This window comes from Cryptomeria japonica, chromosome 8, assembly GCF_030272615.1.
Source record: "Cryptomeria japonica chromosome 8, Sugi_1.0, whole genome shotgun sequence".
NCBI lineage: Eukaryota > Viridiplantae > Streptophyta > Pinopsida > Cupressales > Cupressaceae > Cryptomeria > Cryptomeria japonica.
The window spans coordinates 187444129-187471691 of record NC_081412.1 but is presented as its reverse complement, the minus strand read 5'-3'; positions in this window follow the sequence as shown (position 1 = coordinate 187471691).

The following is a 27563-nucleotide window of genomic DNA, read 5'->3' as shown; positions in this document are numbered from 1 at the left end:
GTACTTGTTGAATCTTGTTGCCCAGAATACCAGATTCAGCTGGATAGATAGAATTTTGGTAGCACTTGATCCACTCCATGACACACACTTCTCGGGCATACCAAACTTTGAACTTCTAAAGACCTAAAGATCTTGAGAAATTTTATATCTCAAATTGAAGGGTACGTGAGGGGTTTCTTCGGCATGCACGTATCACAACACCTAAGTCAACAAGTAGAAGGTTTGGGGCTGCTAAAAACAATTTGGTTCATAGTAGGGGAACTTCAACAAAACCTAGGGTCTACCCATGTGGCGATGACTCATTTAAGAACCCATTCCCAATCCTCAAAAGAATTTTTACGTATCTCACACAATTGTGGATACTGAGAGAAAACCATTGGTGTAGATACACATCACCAGTCAACCGCGGCTTTTTTGTGACTTATTAATTTATATAGCCGGCTGAAGAAGTACCGCTTGGGTCGTTCCCTCTCACCCGAGATTATTGGCTACTTGAGAGGTAGACCCTCTACCTAAAAAATAATAACTTGAGTGTCGCTAACAATTTTCTCTTGCACTTAGAACCACAAGAGCCAGGGGATAGGATAGTGCGTGTTAGCAAAAGGTTTGTACACACGCACAAGTGTGCCAAACACCAAAGAAATTTATTCATTTTAATCACCAATTAAAAGATTATTTACTCTAAAAGAAAACACTCTCCTCATCTACCTCTGCAAGCAAACAATTAGTAGTTTGAGGTTTAATAATTGTCTTTGGCCAATTGAAACACCTTTGTTACATTCGACTTCGCCACATGTTGTAGACAAATCATTAGTAACATAAAAAATCCCAAGAAAAGAAACAAATCCAAAATAAATTAGCATTAACCTAAGTAGACAAATGTGAAACAATGACTAAACTAATGCAAAATTATGACTATGCTAATGTAGAATACTAATTAAATGCATGTGAAATTCTATCAGAATGGATGTGAAACACTTCCTTGTGTATGAAAAAATATATGATAAAATCAGATCCTACCAACATATGCATTAGTTCTTAAAAGATTATGATTAAAAATATAATCACATTCCTCAGACCATGCTGTACTTCTGGATGTAAGCTAGCATTCATTGCCGATATTCAAAATATTTGATTTTCTCTTCTAGCTCGTTGATTAGTTGCTCTGCTCGCAAGATTCGAGAGTATCATTTTTTCAGCCATATGTATTCTTCTCATTGCTATGTGTTGGAAATTTGGAGGAATTGATTATGTGTTTCATTGATGTTTTGTCATTGATGGCAACACCGTCTGTTTTGGTTGTTTACCAGTTTTCAGTTGGTTCTACTAGAGTGGTTGGATTATGATATTGATCTGGTATGCTTCAGTATGCTTTCATTTGTGGAATTGGTTTGGATCTGTCATTCATGCTATTCAAATGTGTATCATGATCAGTTGGTTCGCGATTTGATGACTCTGATACTATCATTTGTTCTAGTAAGTCTTTTGGTTACCGGTAAGGGTTTTATCGGCAAAGCTTTGTTGAAGATCTTTTGATGCATGTGATAAGTGGTGTTGGTGCGGCTTCTAGATGGCTTTCAGGATGTTGTTGGTTATCTTTTTCGTGTTCCCATTGATCAATGGTGTTCGATTTGGGTCCGGACCTAATGCTATCTTATTCTGCTAGGTTATGGATTAGTTTATGTAACGTGTTAATGGGTGATCCCGATGTGTTACTGGATGGATTCATTGATTGGATTATGTTGTTTTGATTTTAGGTTGACTTGGTTGATCATTGGATTGCGGGTTTATGTTATGATTTTATTGTATTATCTTTTAGGTGGCCGAACTAATTGTTTAGGTCCTAGGTTGGTATATATATGATGCAAGATCTCTTTGTAGATCACGAGATTTGGGATCATGGTTATGGGATGTGAATAATGTTGTAATCATATGTAGGAGTTTTGGTCAATCATAGGTGATCGAATTGGGATGGTAAGTGTATATGGTGAAAATGGATAACAATAATAACAATATTGAAAGGCTAAATGAATTCAACCACAAAACCCTAGCCTAACAATCAACAAAGATCCACCATAACATATGAAGATTACCTAAGACAATGCAAATCACAAGAAATCACAAAGATTATACCATCACATGTCCAATAGGGTTTTGATCTCCATTCTTCCTATCTCCATTGATCTTGCTTGATATATTTGCTCCCAGATTTTATATGCACAAGAGCTCAACAAAGAACGGAATGTGGTTGCAAGTAGGATCGTAGTGTAGTCAATTGATCAAGTAGTTAGCTCCTTAGAATGCTTGATTAGGGTTTGATAATGAAGGAAGCATCTTCTTAAATAGAAGACACAATATGAAATGGAGGGATAAGATTGAGAGGTGTAAAAGGAGGTCGACTAAGATTAGAGGGTAGGTAGAAGAAATAATAAAATAATGAAAGGGGTAGGTAATGTATGAATTAAGAGATGAATGACATGTGTCATGTGTAGAAAAAGATAATGAATTAATTAAATAAATAAAGATTTATTTAATTAATAGAAGAAGTGGGATCAATTAAATAAATAAGATATTTATTTAATTTAGGAAAATGATAATTTAAATAAATAAATGTATTTATTTAAATGAGAAATAAGGCTAGAAGAGGATAAATGAATTAATTAAATAAATAAAGATTTATTTAATTAATAGAAGAATTAGGCTTAGATAATTAAATAAATAAAATATTTATTTAATTAGACATGACAATTTTAGGTGTCTACATTTTGCCCCTCTTTGAGACAATGCGGCTTGTCGCGTTGTTTCAAAGAAGATAAGATGAACTGATACAGAGTTGCCCTAGAATGGGAATGATATGCCCCCTCGAGAGATTGGATGAAAATGTCTGAAAAGATTGCAGACAATCTCTCGATAAGAAAGACGGGATAGAATGGACTGACCGGATAAAGTGACAAAGTCACAGGATGAGGAAGACTGACTCGGGAAATGAAGGCTAAGGCTAGGGTAGGCTATAAGATAGACCACAGGGGAAAAGACATCATCACTATCATCTACACCTTCACGAGATGAAAGTGCAGAGCAGGAAAAGAGCAACAGCAGTCAGCAGCGATGGCTTCCGTGCATAGATTTGACTGCGTTCGACGATTTTAGAGGCCAATAGAGGCAGGAGAGCCGGTAAGTACCACCAAGCCTCCTCGTACTTTGATGCATTTATTGTTGTCATTAATGCATGCTAGTTAGAGAAATAAATGCACTTAGGAATAGGGTACAGAAAAGTCCAAAATCGTGCAACCGCGTCTGCGTCGGTGCCAGGCATGTCTGTGTCCGATAGGCGCGTCTGTGTCGGTGCCAGGCACGTCTGTGTCTGGAACCGCGTCTGCGTCAAATGCGGGCGCGTCTGCGATGTGCAGGGGCGTCTGCGATGTATAGTCGCGTTTATACACAGCCTAGGCATGTCTGTGTTTTTCAGGCGCGCTTGTGCAGTCTGTAGGCGCATTTGTGTCAGTCAAGCGCGTTTGTGTTAAAAAAATGCAAGTTTGGTCTTCTAGGTCAAATCGGCAGTTCTGTGATGAACATACGTTGTCGATTGGATAAGCTGCTGAGAGGATACACTCAAGCAGGTCCTCTAGGAAGACTAGGATAGATCAAGGCACTTTGTGATGAACAGTGAGTACCAAGATAGAGTACTTTGTGATGAACAGGGAGTACCCCAAAGTATGAGCAGCACTTTGTGATGAACAGGGAGTGCAAATGTGAGTAACACTTTGTGATGAACAGGGAGTGTCACACACGTAGTACTTTGTGATGAACAGGGAGTACTACTAGAATAGAAGTAACACTTTGTGATGAACAATGAGTGTCACTAGGATAGATAACCATATGCATTTAGATAAAAAAGTAGCATTTTGTGATGAACAGTGAATGCCACCATGACTGACATGATTAATTTGCTTGACTGCAGGAGTACTTGCCTATGCTGGAGTCACAGAAGAGATTCCTGTCGACACAGAGATTGCGACCTGAGCTGACCTTCGAGGACAGAGCTGCTATTGAGGCTATGGGTCTGAGACATATTCTGTATGTGCCTGAGTTTCGGGCAAATATGGGACTGTTGACTGCACTTGCTGAGAGATGGCATTCTGAGACATGCACTTTCCATTTGCCGATGGGTGAGATGACAGTCACCCTTGAGGATGTCCATAGGATTCTGCATATACCGATTGATGGAGATTTGATTCCATATGATCAAGATGGTGACAGAGAGGCATTGAGACGGGTGTTTCAAGATCCCGGCTTAGAGATGAGAGCTGGTCATGTGGCATGGGACACCATGACAGCCACAGGGTTAGCATTGCCAGCTGTGATCGGAGGAGTGATTAGTGGGTTCTTGTGTCCAGATAGGGCAACACGGGGATTGGCAGTGGTCTGGGGCGGAGCATTGGAGACACTGGTGACGCAGCACACCAGATATGCTTGGAGACCATGTGTGTTGGCCCACTTATATTATGAGCTTCACCAGTTTGTATACCATGGGTCAGTTGGATTGGGCTGCGGGGTGACACTACTGCAGGTTTGGGCCTATGAGCATCTGCCAGTGACAAGGCCAATACACTTCCGAGGCAGGGGACATGGACACAGCTTTGTTCATTTGTACGACATGATCACCTCACAACCGCGGATTGGCAGGTTAGAGTATTGGCGGCGAGTGCTGGATGATATTGATGTAGTCATCTGGAGACCGTATCTAGGATGCGAGGAGTGGGAGGATGACGTAGTGGAGTTGCCATACACCTTCCGGAGCAGGTACCTGATTGGGCGGATGCCCTATGTGTTAGAGAGGCAGCTTGTGGATAAGGTATGCAGGCAGTATGGCAGGATCCAGAGGATGCCACGAGGCTCGGGTATGTATGCCCGTATAGTAAGGGATCAGGCACAGTTTGGGCCTTTATTGTCATATGATCAAGTGGTCACACAGCTGGCAGAGATGGTACCCCTACCCTGGGACATGTGGCCAGAGGTCGACGATGCTGGGATGGATGCTGAGTATTCAGCATATTGGGCGGAGCATCCATTCCCACGACTGACAGATCCAGGGGAGCTGTTGGAGGGAGATGGAGGAGGAGATGATGATGATGATGGCGGAGGTGATGGGGGTAGAGGCCGACGGAGGCGGAGGGGAGTAGTTGGGGAGAGGAGAGTTGCACCTCGGAGAGAGGGTGGAGAGGAGCGGCAGGCTTGGGTGGTGAGGGGTCGCGGTGGATTACCCCTACAGGTACCAGCAGCACAGGATCCCAGGCAGAGATAGGGACAGGGACAGGGACAGGGACAGGTACCCGTACAGGCACCAGTACAGGTACCGATACAGGGGCAGGCACCTGCAGAGGGAGAGCCACAGGCCGAGGCAGAGGGTGGGGATCCAGAGGAGGATGAGCTGATTGAGCTCAAGGAGATCTGCCAGGGTCAGGCAGATGAGATACAGGAGTTGGAGAGGGAGAGAGACCGACTCAGGATGAGGCTCAGGGATACTGAGCGGGAGAGAGATCAGGCGATTCAGCGCTACACAGAGGCTGAGACAGCACTGAGGGCAGGGAGGCAGGCGGCGGAGGACACAGGGGCAGGCTATGCATATGTCCTATGGGCCGGAGAGGAGATTGGATACTGGAGGGACCTCTACTACGGTGCAGTGCCAGCAGATCAGCGGGCGAGGAGATTCCATAGACTGTCGCGCACAGCGACAGGTACGGGAGGGAGTCGGAGGAGGCAGGCATCTAGTGGTGGGGTCATGGGTCCTCCACCACCACCAGATAGAGGGGGCAGGCGGGATGATCCTGGGGCGGGTCCTTCAGGGGCTCAGATTCCGTCGAGGCCAGGCGGCTCCGAGGGAGGGAGTTCGTCATAGCCTTAGAGGGCTCCCATTGTATTAGTGTTGTACCATTCTTTTGTATTGTAGACACCTGCGGGTGATTGTAGCCATATGATTTTTTTGACATCATTGTATCATGACACTTTATATATATATATGAGATGATTCATTTTTGCGGCAGCTATATGCATGTGTACCTATGTGATGAGATGTTTAATGATGTATGTTTCTATGTGATGCTTATGATATGGATGCAAATATGTATGTAATGTAATATTTTTGTTCTTTTATGTTTTATAATGTTATGCCAATGCAAATGTAAATGTATGTAATGCATATGAATATGATAATGCAAATGTAAATTGTGCTAACAGGTATTGTGTGTAGGATGTGATGCAGTTGTGATATCTATATGTATGTATGAAATACTTATATGTGGTAATGTAGGTGCAACTACATGAAATGCAAATGTTTTTGGTGTGTCATTATACTCAGTCATGTGATAGCAGGCTACGCGGACTCAAGAAGGACGATGGAAGTCAATCAAGAAAGGGGGATGGAAGATAGAAGATATGAAAGTGAAAGAGCTTCTTGTGCGTTATCCTCATTGAGCTTTATTATGGCAATTAGGTTATGACAATCGAGGCATATGTTCGACCCAGAAAGTCATTGTACCTGTTTGCATGGAGATAAGACAGTCACAAACAAGGAATGCCCCAGTTCACACTAGACTCACAGTATCCTCATATCCTTGGACAAGTCATAGCATTACTAAGAGACAATCCACAGACAACAAATACCAATAGGTGACGATACCCCATCCTCGCCTTTCTAGTCAAAGACATCTTGGAGATAGAATCTCTAGTCAAAGACATCCCAGAAAAGCTAAAAGACATGTCACCCAAAAAGATGAAATCAAAAGAAAACCAAGACTCGACACCAACGTCCACTGTAGTCCTCAAGTTTAGTGTCTCTTGTCACTTGTATAAGTCTTATTTGATTGTGGTCACAATGTTCACTTTCACAGAAAGGATAGATAGCACTGAACCATAATGTTGTCTGAGTCTGTTGAAAGATTTGATTTGTTGAAGCCCATTGTTGCTGCTGTGTCTCATCTAAAACTGATTGAATCCATGAAACTGATACTTTATTGCAGAGAAGACGAAACTTTATTGCGGAGAAGATGAAACTTTATTGCGGATTGTGCGCGAATAGACTGAAGAAAGCTGGAAGAAACTGTACTCCTCAAAACATGTGATGTTCTCAGTTCCACACCCATTACTAGACGTAGGATTTTGTCTTAGCCACAGATAGGATCTGGTTTATTATGGATGGAAAGGGGTGAAAAGGGAGGTTTATTATGAATGGCTAACCAATCTTAGGTAGATCAATAACAAGCCATGATGGGACTGGGTAAGTTTGTTATGAACGAATAGGTTGTGAGTGTGTGCAAAGTGAAATGATGAAAGAGAATCCTGAAGGAGGGAGGAGCAATGTCTCTACGCATGGCACTGGTGACCCAGTTTTCACCATGGTACTTGCCCAGGGCGCCACCGAAGTGGTTTTCACCGTTGGACGAAATTATTTCTCTTTACTTTTTTTGATTTTTCAATGTTTTTTGTGTCACAAGGCGCCTGTTTGCCAGGTTTTCACCAAGTAACGATTTTTTTTTTTGTTTTATAATTTTTTTGTATTTTTGAATTAGGATATTCTGAAGAGCTATGTATAGAACCTGCGAAGGTGCATGCTATTGATAGGCTCCTCCAAAGGTTCACCTTCTGTAGTTGAGAGCTGATATGCCCCAGAGCCATATACTGCTGTGATGATGTAAGGACCAAGCCAGTTTGGTTCGAACTTGCCCTTCTTCTCTCTGTCTTGCTGATTCTTGGGGTTTTCTCTGAGAACCAAGTCACCTACCTCAAATGTGCGAGGCTTGACCTTGTGATTGTAGCTGTGACTCATTCGTTGTTGGTAAGCCTTGAGATGATTAAAAGCAGTTTGTCTCCGTTCATCCAGCAGTTCTAGTTCTTGTAAGCGAGAGACCCTGTAATCTTCATCAGTGATGATGTTTTGCAAAGAGACCCGTAAAGAGGGTAACTCGACCTCAATAGGCAAGATGGCTTCAGAACCATATACTAGTGAATAGGGTGTAGCTCCTGTAGGTGTACGAACGCTTGTGCGGTAGGCCCAAAGTGCAGGATTGAGTTGAATATGCCAATTACGACCAGCATCGTCGACTGTCTTCTTGAGGATTTTAAGGATTGTTTTATTAGACGCCTCAGCTTGGCCATTACCTTGGGGGTAATATGGTGTGGAGAAACGATGAGAGATATGGAAGCGGTCACAGAGTTCACGAACATCCTGATTTTTGAAGAGACGCCCGTTATCAGTAATAATGGAAACAGGAATTCCGTATCGGCAAATGATATAGTTAAGGATGAACATAGCAATCTGTTTTCTAGTAACTTGTGTGAGAGGCATGGCTTCAATCCATTTTGTAAAATACTCTGTGGCAGTGATAATGAATTTATGACCATTAGAGGAAGGAGGGCGAATCTTGCCTATGAGATCGAGTCCCCACTGACAAAAGGGCCAAGGAGACGCAAGTGGTTGTAGTTCTTGTGCTGGCGCATGTATGAGGTCTCCATGAATTTGACATTGCTTACATTTCTTGACAAACTGATATGAGTCTTTTTCCATATTGGGCCAGTAATATCCAGTCCTAATGAGTTTCTTGGCCAAGGTAGGACCACTAGCATGTGGACCACATATCCCTTCATGCACTTCACGTAACACAATCTGAGCTTCGTCACTTTCTAGACATCTAAGAAGAGTGCCATCTAGACCTTGCTGGTATAGGATATCAGCTAAAATGACATATCGAGAGGATTGGCGAATGAAGGTGCGGCGTTGGTTATTTGATAGATCAGGAGGTAGGATATTGTCGCGAAGGTATGTGAAGATGGAACCATATAACTGGGATTCGGGACCGACAACACATATCATCTCAGTAGGAGTGATCTCATATGAAGGGACCAAAAGGTTATCCACCAAGAACTCATAGCGGGTCTCGTTTGGAGGTAGATCAATCAATGAAGCAATTGTAGCCATGGCATCTGCGGCTCGATTCTGCTCTCTTGGTATCTGCTCAAAATCTATCTTTGTGAAGTGTTGTTTCAGATCCTCCACCATTTGTTTATAAGGCATTAACTTTTCATCTTTTGTTTGATAATCACCAGTTGCTTGACGGATAACAAGTTGGGAATCTCCAAAAACACGAAGTTCTTGGATCTTCCATTGAACTGCAATTCGTAATCCTGTTGTTAATGCCTCATATTCCGCTATATTGTTAGTGCAAGGAAATGATAAGCGGTATGATTTTGGTATAGAATCCCCTTGAGGAGTTATAAAGAGGATGCCAGCTCCTGCCCCATGCTGTGTGTATGAGCCGTCAAAATATAGTTGTCATGGCCTTGTATGTGATATTGTTAAAATGGATTCATCTGAAAATTCTGAATTTAGAGGAACATCATCAATCATGGGGGCATCTGCTAATTGATCTGCGATGGCTTGTCCTTTTATTGCTTTTCTGTCCACATACTCGATGTCGAATTCACTTAGTATCATTACCCATTTGGCCAGTCGCCCAGTAAGCGTTGCCTTATTGAGAAGGTATTTTAATGGATCAATTCTTGCAACCAACTTAGTTTTATGAGTGAGCATGTAATGTCGTAATTTCTGTGAAGAAAAGACCACAGCAAGACATGCGTGCTCAATTGGTGTGTAGTTTAGCTCGTATCCCACCAATGTGCGACTGATATAGTATACTGCTTTTTCCTTGCCCCCAGCAATTTGTTGTGCTAAGAGTGCCCCCAGTGCTGTTGGAGTAGCTAATATGTATAGTAGCAGTGGTTGATCTGGAACTGGTGGCATCAAAACCGGTGGATTTAGGAGATAGTCTTTGAGTGTCTGGAAAGCTTGTTGACAGTTATCATCCCATTTGAATTTGATGTTTTTATGTAGCAGGTGCTGAAAAGGATTACACTTATCTGTCAGTTGTGCTATGAATCTTCGTATGGACTGGAGTCTGCCTTGTAAGGATTGAAGTTGACTGATGTTTCTTAGTGGTTGCATTTCTAAGATAGCTTTGAATTTTGCTGGATCCGCTTCAATTCCTCTTTTGGACACAATGAATCCTAGGAGCTTCCTAGAGGTTACTCCAAAGACACATTTCTTAGGGTTTAATCTTACTTTGTATTTTTCCAATCGATCAAAGGCAATTGAAAGTATGTCCAAATGTGTATTTATATCTATTGATTTGACCAGGAGGTCGTCAACATAATCTTCCACAGTTACATGCATGAGATCATGAAAGATAGTAGTCATAGCTCTTTGATATGTAGCACCTGCATTTTTTAACCCGAAAGGCATGACATTCTAGCAGAAATTTCTCCACGGACAAGTAAATGCTTTTTTATGTTGATCCTCGGGTGCGATCCTTATTTGATTATAACCAAAGAATCCATCCATCCATGATAACATTTCATGACCTACTGTGAGATCAACAATCAAGTCAATATTTGGTAATGGGAAGTCATCCTTTGGACAAGCTTTGTTGATGTCTCTGAAATCTGTGCAAATTCTGATGTTGCGGTCCGGTTTACTGATAGGTACCAAGTTAGAGATCCATTCAGGATAATCAATTGGACGTATGATACCGACATCGAGTAATTTCTCAAGTTCTTCTTTGACTAGTAATGCCACTTGTGGATGCATTTTTCTCAATTTCTGTTTTACTGGTTTTGCCCCCGGTTTGACCATCAGATGATGCATTACCAAATCTGGATCCAATCTAGGCATATCAGCATATGACCAGGCGAAGTTGATTTGTCTCTCTTTGAAGAAACTTATGAATTTCGACCTTTCAGACTCTGTCAGTGATTGAGCTAGGAATATGTTGTGTGGAACCTCTTCTGTACCGATGTTTGTTTTGATAGTCTCCTCTACCAACATGGATGATTTTTCCTCATATGATGCTGGGAGAATGTCGAGCCTTCCATCTTCGGGCGCCTCAGAGAGGTTTTCACCCTCAGATACGTCCTTTCTTTTTACTTTTTTGGGATCAGATAGCGCCACAATGTGGTTTTCGCCATAAGACCCTTGATTTGTTGTTCTTATTTTCACATTTTTGCGACTGGAAGGTCCAACACCCTCACCAAAATATGCCACGCTATTGAGTTCTATGGTGTATCCCACTTTATGGTCTCCAGGGGGAAGATCGTTTCGTATGCCTAGATAATCAATAAAAGCTTCATCATTTTGGAATGTATCCAACTGTGGAGGTCCTTCATTATCCCAGTCAATGAGTTGGTGATGAACAAGGGGAAGGCCGTTAATGTCTTCGAAGTTAGCAGGGCTAAGAGTGAAGATGTGGTTATATTCAGGTATGTCAAGGTAATTATCGAGGTCATCGATGGCACTCTCCTCATCAGTCTCGATCGCGAACGAATCCAAATTATCATCACTAGTAGCGCATTCCGGAATAGGTGTTCTCATCCAATGTGATTTCAACCTAGAACCTTGAGACAAGGACTGTGTAGACTCCTCATGGGTTGTTTCTTGACCAACTCTGAATTTGTTATAAAACTCCTCTTCTGTGGGTTCATCTGGCTCTCTGAATGTCTCGGTGAGCTCATAGTCACTGGAGGATTTGTCTGAACCCCATTCCCATTCGTTGGAGTCTGTGGAATAGCGATCCTCTTGTTGAATTTTGGCAATTTTGATTTGTGATGCTTCTTCTGTCCTTTTAGTGTGGATCTTGGAAGTCAGAAAACCAAGTCCCTTCGAGCGTTCCCTTTTTACAGTCAATTCAGGTTGTAAGGGCTCCATAACGCCTTCTTTGCGTAACCCAAGAGGGCTTTTTCCATCATACCCGAATTTTTGTAGAATCTTGAAGCCTTTGTCATATTTCTCACAGGGTATATTGATCTGATCTTGTGTATTATCTTCAATGTCTTTGTAGAGCATTTTGTATAAACCTTCCTCTTCCAGTTCGCCCCATCTTTGAAAGGTAGTAGGATCCCATTTGAATACCATGATGGATATTTGCTTGTTAGGATGTGGCCTTCCATATTCTTTTGGAGAGCTCATGACTTGTCCTAAATACATGGTCTGATTTAAAGTGTATTCTCCCATGCCTTTGTCCTGAAATTTGCCTTTAAGTTCACCTTGTTTTGATGTCGAAGGTTTTAATGACTCAGGATCAATGTATGCCGAAGAAGAAACAGCTTCACGATTACTGGGAATGATGGTCTCAGTATGTGATCTCAAGTTATTGCAATATATGAATGGATTAGGATCGCTGTTAACTGTTACCTCGACTCCATTGTGAGGAAACTTAATGCATTGGTGATATGTCGATGGGACTGCCCTCATTTCATGAATCCAAGGACGTCCTAGCAATATATTATAAGTGAGATCTAAATCCAGGACTTGACAAACCGCATCCTTTGTAACTGGCCCAATTCTTAGAGGTAAGGTGACTGTGCCCTTGGATGAGCGCTCTTCATCATCATATGCCTTGATGGTGATTTGATTTTTTGAATTCACAGCTTTATCGGAATATCCCAATTATTTAATGGTGCTCAATGTGCAGATATTTAGACCAGCTCCTCCATCTATCAGGACTCGTTTTATTCGATGTTTGTGTATGAAGGCTTCAATATGTAATGGTGCATTATGTGGCTGACTTACGGAGGCGTCATCGGCTTCTGTGAATGTAAGGGAATGTGGAATGGAAAGGTATCCCACCATGGCCTGAAACTGGTCCACGTTCAGATCAGTAGGAACGGCGGTGTCTCTCAAGATTTTGTCAAGAATAGCTTTATGAGCGGGGGATATGCGTAAGAGCTCAAGGATGGAGATGAGCGCGGGTGTCTTCCCTAACTGTTCTATAAGGTCATACTCAGGTTTGGTAGATGAAGAAGCAGTGTTTTTAGTTGAAGCACCTGGTAAAGTAGTTTTACCTCGACGGGTTGTAACATGACATTCAGAAGTAGGTTCAGAAGAAGATCCAACACCTCTTAGGACAATCTTGGGTCGCTGAGGAGGATTCTCAGGGTTTTTGTTCTTGATGGTAATAGTAGAGATATGATTGTCCATCGAGATATGATTGATAGTTGAATCATAGTTGTAAGGTGCTCTAGTATAGTTGGCTTGATCATCTGTGACTTTAGCTTTTCCATTGTTGTGCTTTGGGAATGGTTCCTTAAACATCTCATGTTCTTGATTGGATGAGTGTCCCTCAATCTCAATATCACCTCTATCAATGAGATCTTGCACAATATTCTTCAGTCGATGACAATTACCTATTTTATGACCCTTGCTTTTATGAAATTCACAATACTCATCATCATTCCACCAATTTGGTTTGACCTTTGGTTCATATGGCAGGAAATCTGGAATTGTGATCACCTTGTTTGCCACTAACTTCTTGAAAACTGACTCAAGTGGTTCTCCCAAAGGAGTGTACTTCCTTCGTGACCTGGAAGTTGTTTGAGTATTCACTTGATTGTTTGTAGAACTTGATCCCGAAAAGATGAATTTGGGTCGCACTGTGTTGGCATCAACAACACCATCATTGACTGTGTTCTTGTTTTTATTCCAAAATCTTGGCTTATCTTTTCCTTTAAAGTCATCTTTGTTTTCCTTGAATATCTTGATGACTCCTTGTTCAATTAGGACCTTTTCTCTTGCTAAGCCTTTTTCGATAACATCCTTGAAGGTAGACAAACAAGCTTTCCTTAGATCATAGCCAATGTCTTTGTTAACATTTTGTGTGAACATCTCTACCATTTGTTTCTATGGAATTTCACAAGAGCATCTACTGGCTAGATTTCTCCATCTTTGTAAAAATGATGCAAAAGACTCTCCCTCTTTTTGCTTGGTGTTGCATAAAGTAGTGACTGATATATCTGTCTCTATATTGTAGGAGAAATGTTGAATAAATGCCTCTGCTAAGTCACCCCATGACTTAATTCCAGGTGGAAGTTGGGAGAACCATTCCATAGCTTGATCGCCTAAGCTTTGTGGGAATAATCTCATCAAATATGTCTCTTCTGAAGCCACTTCAATGCAAGCTGTGAAAAATTGTCTTATGTGTACCTTAGGATCCCCTTTTCCTCTATACTTATCAAATTTAGGCGTCACAAAGTGTGTAGGAAATGGAGGCATTGGAATGCTCTTGTCAAATGGATAAGGACATATGTCTCTCATTGTATATGTTGGCTTCGGTGTATTTATGTCCTCCATTTGCTTTTGTAAGTCCCTGATTTGTTGCTCCAAATTGCTCTTAGGTGGAGATCAACTTCTTGGACCATACCCCATGTTTGAGGCACCAATTGGAGGAGGAGCATGTTGCATATATGGATGATATTGATCATACACATGTTCATATGGAGGAGGTCTATAGTGATGTTGCGTATATGAACCACTTGGTATAGATTCATGTTGAGGAACCCCATATCTATTTTGCGCATGTATACCATATTCTACAGGCATGTCATGTTCTATTGTGTTGCCCCCAAATTTGACATGAGGTTTCCTTGTGTCCAAATTTTGAGCATGCCTTGGAATATCCCATTGCTTTGGTGGTTGATCCTTAGCATTGATATGTGATTGAGCATATTTTTCTACATAATACTTCCATATTGGTCTGCGAAGGTGAGTATCATATGTTTGACCATGTGTATGTGGTACCTCTGGTTTTTGAAGCAAAGCTAATGGTGATTCAGGTACCATGTGTGGTCCTCTATTTCCTCCACTATTAGGCCTCCTTTGATCCATGTTGGAGTGGGGTTGTTGCAAAGGTCTATGTTCCATTATTTGAGACATGTCAAAATCGTGAGGTATCTTGGCTCCACTTTGTGCCATCATGTGTAAGAAGTATTGTCTATCCCTCCTCATTATTTCCTCAACCAATCGATTGAAGTGGGGGTTCATAATGGATTCTTCCACATCTAATGAATGTATTGATAATTTTTCCAAATTGTCATTGTGTGTAGCATTGTTGTTTAGAGTGTCCATGTTCTCAACATTTGGGATGTTTCTATAAGCCTCCATGTCCGGCAATGTAGTGTGATCAGTATTGAAAAATAAATCATTGTCATACTCATAAGAACTCATGTTTACGGACTCTTGAGCTTCTTTAGTTTCTCTCCTAGATTTTTGAAGATGGGTTTCAACCATGAACTAGGTATTAACCAAGATGTGTGAGACTAGATGAAAAATGAAAAGAGTACGGAAGACCAAGAGTTGGATGAAATGTAAATGAATCTGAAGTGTACTTGCAATGTCCAAAGTGTAAGACCAAGTGTGTATGTAGTAGAGTAGGTGTGACTTCCAAAGATAGGATAGTTTCTCTTGATGAGGTAAGCTGACCTTGACTCTAAGTAAGACCAAATGAGACCCAAAGGTAAGAAACCTTGATGAGGGACCACCTAGCAAAGTGTTGTTGTATGTAGTGTGTTGACAAAGTATGATGAGGACAAGCAAGTGACCTTTTGACTCAAGTTTAGACAAGTATGAATGTAAAATGAGATGTGAAGCAATGATGGACTATGTGAGACCCAAGGACAGGTTGAATGCTAGATGACACCTGAAGAAACAACCTAGGAAGCTCAAGTATTCCGAAACTGATTTCTTTTGTTTGCTGGACTGTGAAATTTTCTTGCAATTTTGAACACAGACGCGACTGTATACTTCACAGACGCGGTTTCCTGACACAAACGCTACTCTGTTTAACATAGACACACTTCTGAGATTTTCTTGTTTATGTTTGCTGGACTGTAAAGATTTTTGCAATTCTGGACACAGACGTGACTGTATACTTCACAGACGCTGTTATCCGACATAGACGGGTTTATATTCAACACAAACACTATTATAAACACAGACGCTATTCTTCCCTTCACAGACGTGCTTATATGACCCAGACACGGTTAAAATAGACACAAACGCGTTTCTGTAAAATTTGTGCAATTTTTTCCAATCTGTGAAGTCGTTTTGTTGTGACCAAATCTGACTGTTTGACTATTTTTCGTGACAAGAGGACACAATGCTGATGAGGACCCAATGTTTGCAAGTGTTTAGACTCCAAAATGACTCCAAGAAAAGTGTGTTGTTTGATGTAAAATGTTTTGGATACACTTGAAGACACAAAAGACACAATGTTTTGCTGTTTGGTCTTGAATGTTTTGAATGTTTAACATAAGTCAAGCACAATTCTTATGGCTGGCCAAGACAATAGTTGTTGATCCCACATGGGGTTTTACCCCCGAGGCTACGCTATTCAAAGCGGATACTTAGATGCTTGACCTCACTGGCTCCACCCTTAGCACTCACTTCTCGGGTCAGCCAAGCATCAGTCCCCATGGCGAACTTTGTATCTCTACTAAGAACCGTATGTGTGTGGGCCGCTACCAGAGGTCCGACCTCCTGCCCCAACAACTAGAAGGATTTGGGCCTCTAAAACAAAATGGTGCTAGTAAGGGCATCCGCTCGTGTGGCCATACATGCGGCACTTTCAGCTCTGTAAATACAGAAGGCTCCCAGCCGGTAGGGGTTACGCCCTACAACTGATCAAATAAATTTGATCAAACGGGTTTATGGGGAGACATAGTGTCGGTATGAACTAATCAGCACACGTTATCCATAGTTTTCACAATGAATACATTTGATTATAGTGGTTCGGATGAGGTGGGTTTTCCTCGCTACCACTTGGGTCGTCCTCTTCTCACTAGTAGTCCTAATGACCACACGGGAAGACAGGCCCTCTAAAGATTAAACAAAAAGAGCCTATTGCTCAAGACACAAAAGACAATGATTCAATTTTAGTGCACCAATGGAAGTGTTTGCTAGTCTATGAAAACAAGGCACACAATAAAAATCCAAAAACCCTTGCCAAGGACCTGCACCAAAGATTTGTTAGTAGTTGGGTTGTTTCAAATGATCACCCCTTCCTGCAAGCACACAAGTTAGGTAAATTTTTAAAAACCCAAAAGACTTTGTGACATAGGGGCCTTAAACAAAACGTTTTGCTTCCAAGACAAGCTACACCAATTTAGTTAGCTAGATCTGAAAGTGTTAGTCCGAAAATAAACCAGATCTGAAACCCTAAGTACAAAATTCGAAAATTGAATCAATGAAAACTTCAAAATTCTGAAACAGTAAATACACAGACGCTGTTACCCTCAACACAAACGCGTCTGGATAACACAGACGTGGTTCTGTGATGCACAGACGCGCCTAAAAATCATAGACGCTCCTTTCCGACACAGACACGGGTATAAATAACACAGACGCGTTTCTGAAACACAGACGCCCCTTTCCTGAAACCTGCAAAATAAAATTTGTCAAAAACACAGACGCGATTCCAGATACCATAAACACGCCAGAAAATCAAAGACGCGATCCGAAAGTGCGCAGACGCGAAAATATCGAAAATGCTGCCGAAAATGTCTGATCTGCAACTTCAAAAACACAAGATCTGCAACAAGGAGGTTAAATGCAAAGGGACAAGCGTCCCACCGGGCGTGCCAAAATGTATATGGTGAAAATGGATAAAAATAATAACAATATTGAAAGGCTAAATGAATTCAACCACAAAACCCTAGCCTAACAATCAACAAAGATCCACCATAACATATGAAGATTACCTAAGACAATGCAAATCACAAGAAATCACAAAGATTATACCATCACATGTCCAATAGGGTTTTGATCTCCATTCTTCCTATCTCCATTGATCTTGCGTGATATATTTGCTCTCAGATTTTATATGCACAAGAGCTCAACAAAGAACGGAATGTGGTTGCAAGTAGGATCGTAGTGTAGTCAATTGATCAAGTAGTTAGCTCCTTAGAATGCTTGATTAGGGTTTGATAATGAAGGAAGCATCTTCTTAAATAGAAGACACAATATGAAATGGAGGGATAAGATTGAGAGGTGTAAAAGGAGGTCGACTAAGATTAGAGGGTAGGTAGAAGAAATAATAAAATAATGAAAGGGGTAGGTAATGTATGAATTAAGAGATGAATGACATGTGTCATGTGTAGAAAAAGATAATGAATTAATTAAATAAATAAAGATTTATTTAATTAATAGAAGAAGTGGGATCAATTAAATAAATAAGATATTTATTTAATTTAGGAAAATGATAATTTAAATAAATAAATGTATTTATTTAAATGAGAAATAAGGCTAGAAGAGGATAAATGAATTAATTAAATAAATAAAGATTTATTTAATTAATAGAAGAATTAGGCTTAGATAATTAAATAAATAAAATATTTATTTAATTAGACATGACAATTTTAGGTGTCTACAGTAAGAGAGGTTTAAGACCTCCGATACTGAGCTTAACCGGAACTGTACTCAGGCATAGGAGATGCTATCTTTGCAGTTCACTCTTCTTTCTAGATTGTAGTCTGGATTTATTTTGTAGTCAGTGAGGCTCATTTTGTGATAAACAATGCGCTCTAGGTTGTTGGCCTTCCTACATGTGAAGGCCCCTCATTTTTTAATCACATACTTACTGTAGAAGTATTATCTAACTGTGGGTAGGCTTCCTACTATGGGTTTTCCCTTTACCGGGTTTTCCACGTACAAATCTTGGTGTCATGTGTTCTGGATGGATGGTAACTATTATGTGATTTATGTTTATGCTTAATTGCTATATCAGTTATTCCAGTATTTGGTTTATGCATTCCAGTATTGGGTTTATGTGTTCCGATAATAAGGATTTGAATGCTTAAAGTTTTGTAATATGTTGACAACTGATTCAGCCCCCCCCTCTCTCAGTTGTCCTCTAGTTATCTAAGTTGTCTAACAATTGGTATCAGAGCTTGGTCCTCTTTGTAGAATCTTAACCACTTGAGCAATATCCTATGACATCTAATAGTGCAAGTTCATTTGCTGTTGTTTTTCAGAGAGAAATTCCTAATCTTGATGGAATAAATTACAAGGTACGGAAGATTGATATGGAGACGAATTTGAGATGTCTTGGAAAATAAATTTGGGAGATCACTGAGAAAGGTGTAACGTCTTTTAATCTGGCATCTAGTAATCCTCCTCTGGCAGGCCTAGATAAGGAGCTTGAAATTGATTGTAGAGCTAGAGAGGCCCTTTTGTGTGCACTTTCTGACCAACAAATAATGGGACTAACTAAAAAATCAACTACAAAGGCTATATGAGACAAATTGGAGACTTTGGATGAAGGTGACCCTACTGTTAAAATTTCAAAACTTGATGGTTACCGGGTGAGGTATGAGAACCTAAAGATGGAAGAAGATGGAAGGATTGCTGCTTTTATGGAGAGAGTTAATGAGATTGTTCTGGGAATTCAATATTGTGGTGGATATCTGAGAGAAGATGAAATAGTTTCTAAGGTACTGAGAGATTTGCCACCGGCTTATAAGATGAAGGCTACTACAATTAATGAGCTGAGAACTATTGCAAACACCTCTGTTAATAGGGATACCTCGGTTGAGAAGTTATCTGCTTTTGAACTTGAGGAATTTGGACCTTGTGGAGCTATAAAATTTGAACCTTCTTTTCATGCATCTACATCATCTACCCTCAAGAGTGATTGGAAATATCTATATGCAAAGGAACTAGAGGATATGAATAAAGAAGATGAAGAGTTTGAGCAAATTGAAGCCTTATTTGCTAGAAGAGTACCTAAAGGACCGACAGAAAGTAAGTATGAAGGAAAATCACATTTTAAATGCTTTGCATGTAATAAGATAGGTCATTTTGCATCTAGATGTCCTGAAAGGATTTCAATATTTGAAGAAAGATCTAGAAGATCTTTTAGGCGTAACCATCATTATCAGAACAAGCATAAGTACAAGAGGAACACAGATAAATCATGCTACTTTGCTGATGAGGAAGGTGTGACTAATTCTGATGATGAACCGACATAAGATACTGCTAGTGGATCTGGCAATGGAAAGGAATGTGTATTTTTGGCTATCAAGGAAGATGATCTGATACCTTAAGTGAAGGCCCTTACTAGTAAAATTGAAGACAAGGATGAATGGGTGATTGATAGTGGATGTTCACATCATATGACTGGAGATAAAAGGAAGTTCTTATCTTCGCAAGAATTTGATGGTGGTAAGGATAACACTAATAATGTTTATTAAGTTGAAGGTTTAAGGCATAATATTTTGAGTGTAGGACAGTTGGTGGATAAGGGATTTCAGTTACAGTTCAAGGATGAAAAATGCAAGATTATCAATAGATCTGGATTGGAGATTGCAATCGGTACACAGACTAAAGGTAACATCTTTCATTTGAACTCCGGTGAGAAGACATGTTTGATTGCATAAATCGATGAGAGTTGGCTATGGCATAAGAGGTTGTGTGATGTGAATTTTGATTGCATTGTGAAAATAAGTTCTACTAGGGTAGTTAGAGATATACCTAAGATTATAAAGCCCTATAATCCGATATGTAAGGAATGCCAAATGGGAAAGCAAATCAGAACTTCTTTTAAGAGTATACAAGACAAATCTAATGATTTTCTTGATCTTATTCATACTGATTTGTGTGGTCCTGTTAGAATCAAATGTTTTCAGGGTGATAGATATTTCATGCTAATCATTGATGACTATTCAAGAATGATGTGGGTTACTTTTCTAAGGGAGAAGTTTGAATCATTTGAAAAGTTTAAAATATTTAAAGCTAAAGTTATGGAAGAGACATGATTGAAGATTAAATGCTTAAGGTTAGATAAGGGTGGATAATTCACATCCGGTGAATTTAACACATATTGTGAGAAGAATGGGTTAAGGAGACAATTGTCTATACCTCGGACACCTCAGCAGAATGGAGTTGTGGAAAGGAAGAACAAAACTATCTTGGATGCAACTAGAACTATGATGATGGAAGCTAATCTGACTCATGTCTATTGGAGAGAAGCTGCAAGCGTGGCAGTATACACATTCAACAAAGTTCATATCAAAGGAGACACCGGTAAAACACCTTATGAGTTATGGTTTGGTCATACACCGATAGTTAAGTATTTTAGAATATTTGGTAGTAAATGTTATATCAAAAGAGATGATTCCATTGGAAAGTTTGATCCTAGATGTGATGAAGGAATATTTCTTGGTTATTCTAATGAAAGAAAAGCATATAGATGTTAAAACAAAAGATTGCATAGAATCGTGGAGAGCACAAATCTCAAGGTGGATGAGCACAACAAAAGTCAAATCAGAACTTATGAGAAGGAACCAACAGTGGAAATGATCATAACTGAACCGGTAGCACCTACACAGGAACAAAATGTTGAACCAGTTACTCTAGCAGTATCAAAAAATTCAACAGAAACTGAAGAATATGATAGAGGAATAGAAAATCAGAAGACTCCTAGGTATGTAAGGTTGAATCATTTAGAAGATCAGATCATTGGAGACAAAAACAAAGGAGTGATGAAAAGAAGAAGGTTGGTAGCTGATGACATATGTTTAATTTCTCAAGTTGAACCAAAATTAGTAATTGAGGCTTGTAAAGATGAATGTTGGATGTAAGCTATGGAAGAAGAATTAGATTAGATAGAAAAGAATAACACATGGACTTTAGTTCCCCGGCCTAAAAATAAGAATGTTATTTGAACTAAATGGGTTTTTAGGAATAAATTGAATGAAGATGGACAAGTTGTGAGGAATAAAGATAGATTGGTTTGTAAAGGATATTCTCAGAAGGAAGGAATTGATTATGATGAAACATTTGCACTAGTAGCTAGGATTGAAGATATGAGATTATTTCTTGCTTATGCTGCACATAAGAACTACAAGGTTTATCAGATGGATGTTAAGTGTGCATTTATGAATGAAGATCTTGAAGAGGAAGTTTATATTGAGCAACTTGATGGATTTTCACTTTCAGATGACAAAAACATGGCTTGAAGGTTAAAGAAAGCTTTATATAGATTAAAACAAGCCCCTAGAGCTTGGTATGCAAGACTAGATAAATATCTTTTAAAGCTTGGTTTCACTAAAGGTAATGCTGATAGTAATTTATATTATAAGATCACTGATGATGACATATTGATTATTGAAGTCTTTGCTGATGATATCATTTTTGGAGGTGAAGATAAGTTTATGGAATTCTCTAACAATATGAAGAATGAATTTGAGATGTCTACGATTGGGGAGATGAGATTTTTCTTAGGTTTGTTGATTACTCAAATCTGATAAAGGTATTTTCATCTGTCAAACTAAGTATGCCAGAGAGTTGTTGAAGAAATTTGGGTTGGAAAATTCTAAACCAGTTGGTACTCTAATGGTTACAAGTGAGAAATTGACAAAGAATGATGCATCTGCACCGTTAAATCCTACAAGGTACAAGTTTATGATTTGAGGTTTGTTATATCTGACTCAAACTAGACTAGATATAATGAATGCAGTTTGTATTATATCAAGATATCAGAGTGATCCTAGAGAGAATCATGAGAGTGCAGTGAAAAGGATTTTCAGGGAACAACTAAATATGGTTTGTGGTATCCTAAAAATGATGAATTTACATTATGTGCATATACAGATGCAGATTGGGCTAGAGATGTTGATGATTGGAAGAGCACATCCGGTGGAGCTTTCTTTCTTGGAAATAAACTTGTTTCATGGATAAAAAAAAGTAGCCATGTACCTCTTTATCTACTACTGAAGTTGAGTATGTTGTTGCTGCTACTAACTATACACAAGTTCTATGGATGAAGCAAATGTTGAAGGATATAAAGGTGGATTGTAATGAACCGGTAGTTATTCACTGTGATAACTCTGTTGTTATTGATATATCAAAGAATCCGAAATTTGATTCTAAGAAAAAGCACATATCTATCAAGTATAACTTTTTGAAGGAGAAGGTGGAAGCAAATGAAGTCAAACTGGTTTATGTGAACACTAAAGAGTAGATTGCATACATCTTCACTAAACCTTTGCCTAAAGAATAATTTGCCTCAATGAAGTCAAACTGGTTTAATCTTAACTTTGCGAGCCATGGAGCTAAAACATTGTAAACTTATTTCCCTTCCTATTTAGCATATTTTTCAAAACTGGAAACAAGTAGGCATCAAGAATCGACAGTCGACACAACAAACAACAAAACTGAAACATAAAAGTCACCCCCTTTACCTATAACACATGCAAAACAATTGACATACACATGCAATACATTATTTGAAAGCATTTGAAACACTAACTGAGCTAATGCAAAATCTAAATAAGTGCATGCAAATAGAGTTGCGAGAACACATTTTTTTGCCTCCTAGCATCAAAATACTTGTGATTATAAACACTAAAACAACACCAAAAATTAAAATCATCCATGAAGTGGGTCTCACTGGGCGTGCCAAAAGATGTGTGATGAAAATGTGAGTGCAAAACTAAATTGATTGAAATCAAAATTAACAATGCAAGCATACACAAATAAATCAAACATCTCAAGATAGGGATGCGAAAAAGAAATAAATGAAGCATAACTAATAATATCATATAAAGATGCCAACTCCATTTGATTCCTTGATTTAATTATCCCGTGATTGGACGTGTGCTCGATGATGTAGCAGATGCTTGATTTTGCTCCATGATGTGGGATTACGCAAATTGGATTCAAAACATGAGTGTAGGATGATGGGATGCGAGTATGAAAACTGACATGATAATGGTATGGGCATAAAAAGAGGATGAAAATGTTGTATTACGACGATATGAATATATGAAAGATGGATGAAAAGATTGGAAAAGGGAGAGGAGAGGAGAGGGCTTGAGAAATGAGACATTTGTCCTCAAAGAGGACAATTGGCAATCCTCAAGATGCCATGTGGAATGAGATTCCACACTTGTCCTCAGAGGAAAAATGGATAAACCAGAAGTGACAAGTATCTTCAAAAAGGACAAATGTGGGGGAATTAATTAATTTAGAAGAAGGGTTAAAGTTAGGAGTCATGTGGGGGAATTAATTGATTTAGAAGTACTCAATTTAAGAATTATAAGAAAAAGATGACATAAATTAAATAAAAAATATTAATTATTTTATTTAATAGAAGAAGGGCTTAAGGGGGACATTAATTAATTAATATGCTATGGGACAAGGCATAATTAATTAAATTAATTTAGACAAAGGGGATGGGATGCCATATTTAATTAAACAATTTGAATTATTTAATTAACATAAGAGATATTAGGAAATTTGATCTGATTAAATTAATCAGTCAAATTTAAGTGTCTACATGTATGACATGATTGGATTTACAGGTGTTTTGATTGGTGATGATTTGATTGGAATCTTGATTGGTTTTGGTGGTGTATCTTCTTGTTTAAGGATCATGGTTACTTTGGCTTTTGAAAGCTCATGAAATGCATTGCTGAGTTCTTTGGTTATGTGAGGACTTTGTTTGATTCTCATGTAGAGAATGGTTTTATCACGATGTCATGGATAACTTGGTTACAGTTTTAGTGGGAGATTTTGACAATGATGATGTGGTGGTGTGGGATTGGTTCCTGATTGTTTGTTGGTAGTTTTGTATCTTCTTGATTTGGAGTTCACGATTACACTTGATCTTATTGGAATTTTGATTGTGTGTGTGTAGAACTAGATGATCTTCATTTAGGATATGGTTATCATGATGTTATGGAGAGTTTTGTATCACCCACCAATGGTGGAAAAGTGCAACCATGAAAGGTGGATATGATAATGTGATAAAAGAACTAAAGGTGGAGACACCACATAAAGTAAAAATGATAACATGATAATGCCACCTAAAGTGGATATTTTCCAACAATCTTCTATGTGTTCCCTAAGTAAGCTTAAGTGATGTGTAATTAGAACCTAGGTGAAAAATAACCAAGGTAAAACTCCTTAATTACACCAACAATAGAGAAAGTGTATATAAAGCTAAATCTATTGATAGATTAGAAGGAGAAGATAAGTAAGGACTTTAGTCATTTGAGAGATGTGTTAAACATACACCTCATCAATATGGTGAAGATACTTAAAGACTCTCAAGAGTTAAGCAAGACAGTAATTGTTCCAGTTAACTTTGATAAAATTATAAGGCACTAAGAGGGGGGGTGAATCAGTGCAAGAAAAAACTTAATAGATCTAATAACAACTTTCACTAACTTGAAAATCAACATGCATGCAAGAAATAGAACCACGCAAGCAAACATCCAACAAAGCATACAAACCATAACACAATGATTTTTCACATGGAAACCCAAATGGGAAAAAAAACGATGGGAGTCAGTACCCACAAAGATCAACTATCTGCAGTATAGAGATCTGACCGGTCAAGGTCATACAACACCCTGTTAGGGGTACACCCGGTTAAGAGTGTTTTATCCCAAATAAGAGCTATACAATAAGTCCTGTTAGGACCCAGCTCTATTAGGAGCTACCTACATTACTAGGATTTATAAACACAAGCTAATGTGTCACCTTGTTAGAGGATTTCACCTTTGGACCTGCGAGGATCCTACTGAACCCTATTAGGAGTGACCTTGTTAGAGGATTTTCTTGCTGCAACTATTAGGGAGACAACAAGTTCAATTGATCTAAAGTTAGCACCTTTGTGCCTATTTAGATCTACTTCTTCTCTTCTTCTATCACCAACTAAACATCAAACCCTAACTTCTCCTTCAATCATACGATCAAATTCTCACTCTTGATACATGAAATCATACGAATTACATCTCCTTATAAAGAACTTTGTTAAGTCGGCTAAGAACCTTGGAACAACTCCCTAGATTCATTGAATCTAGTCACCTTTTACATTTTCCCACTCATTAAACTTTTCTCATGTTGGCCAAACAATTCATAACTTAAAAACATAACAATAAGTATATCGGTTACCGATCAAAGTTACTCTGCTTTACCGATTCTCAGTTCTTCCCGACTATAACTGTTCTTCCAATCATAACTCACTCAATACATTGAATCTACTGATGCGGTTTGGAACATGGACACATGTTCCTGTCTCCAACACTCCTTTAAAACTGAAACATCTAATTCTTCTCCAATCATCTATACCATTCGCTTGATCATCGCTTTATTCCTTCTTATCGGTTGACAATAATTTAGTAGTTTTGTTTTCTAACTGATTCCACTATCGGTTAGTCTATACTGATTGCTCTAGATGACTTGTATGACTAAAAAAACATGGTTGCCAAAAATGAAAACATAAATAAATTCATCAAACATCCTATTACAACTCTATCGTCATCATCAAGCCAACAATCTCCCCCTTTGGCATTGATGGCAACACTTGGGAATTTTTTTGTCTAAGTGTCACATTACAACAATCATGACTGACTCAAATAAATAACTCCTCCTTAGCAATTATGTGTTATTAGAAAATTTTGACCTGACTTACACTACTCCCCCTTTGACAACAATGACAAAGGTAAGCAAATATATTTGAAACAAATGAATACAATACATCAAAATTTGCATTACCAAATGTACAAGAGTTCAAAAGTTTACAATTATATTCTGAGAAAAATATCAGCAAAATTAGTCTTTAAAACTTTAAAATCATTCTCCCATGTCTCCAAAAGAGTACATGTAATCTCAATGTCTGTTCGGCCTTGGTATGCAAGCTCTTCCATAGCATCAAGTGTACTCATTTAAGGTGTAGTCAAAATTACCTTTGTCTCTTTGTATCCTCTCCGCAAAATTTGTAACTTGGGGACTAGGTGAGTCTATAACTCCTGCAATGATGTAGTACTCTTAATTTGTTCTTCCTCATATTCCTTAAAGCTTATGTTGTACTACTATAACAAATCTACCAAAAATTGTAGCCAAGTCATTTAATGGATCAAATGATTCACTCAAACTATGTAGCTCCTACTGAGCTTCCCTTCTCTTCCTATCAATATCATCAAAGAATAATGAAAAATTACAAATAGTAGACAAAATTTCACCACCATTATTTAATGCTTCTTTGATCTGGTCCATATTTAGAGTCAAACCTTCTCTATCTTTTTCAATTGCCTTGATCAACATCTCAATTCTTTTATTTTCATATTCTTTCTTTACATTATGTAGAGCAGCCTCTCCAAGACTTTTCATTTACTCCCCTAATGTTGTGACCAAGTGGTCCAGTTTTTCAATGGGAGTTGTGAGACTATCAATATCAGTCTCCGGTAATAGACTGGAAAATATGTCAACTGCAGTATGTATAGTTTGAGCTTCTCTCCTCTGAGCTCTCATTATTTTCTTCTTGGCCTTGGATTGCATTGTAGATGCAATCTCCATTAGTTCTATTGGACTCAACATATCCATATTTATTGGTCCTTGGATAGATACTGTATCATCATCTTTATCACCATCAATTATATTCTTTGAAGTAAGTGACCGGTAGGTCACTTTCTGCTCACGTTCTTCTTCTTCCTTCTTTGGTGACTCTTTAGTTTGCTCAACATCTATTTGCACACTCTCGTGTGTGTCTTTCTGCATTTCTTCATCTTTGTCTGGTGGCTCAATGATTTGCACATCTGTTTGTGCATTCTCTTGTGTCTTTGTCTTCTCTTCATCTTTACTGGTTGGAATCCCTTCTGGTAATACTGGTTGTTCTTTTGTAATAGTAGGTACTGATGTAGTACTACCTTTTGGTTCTTTCTCTGTTTGAGTAAATATC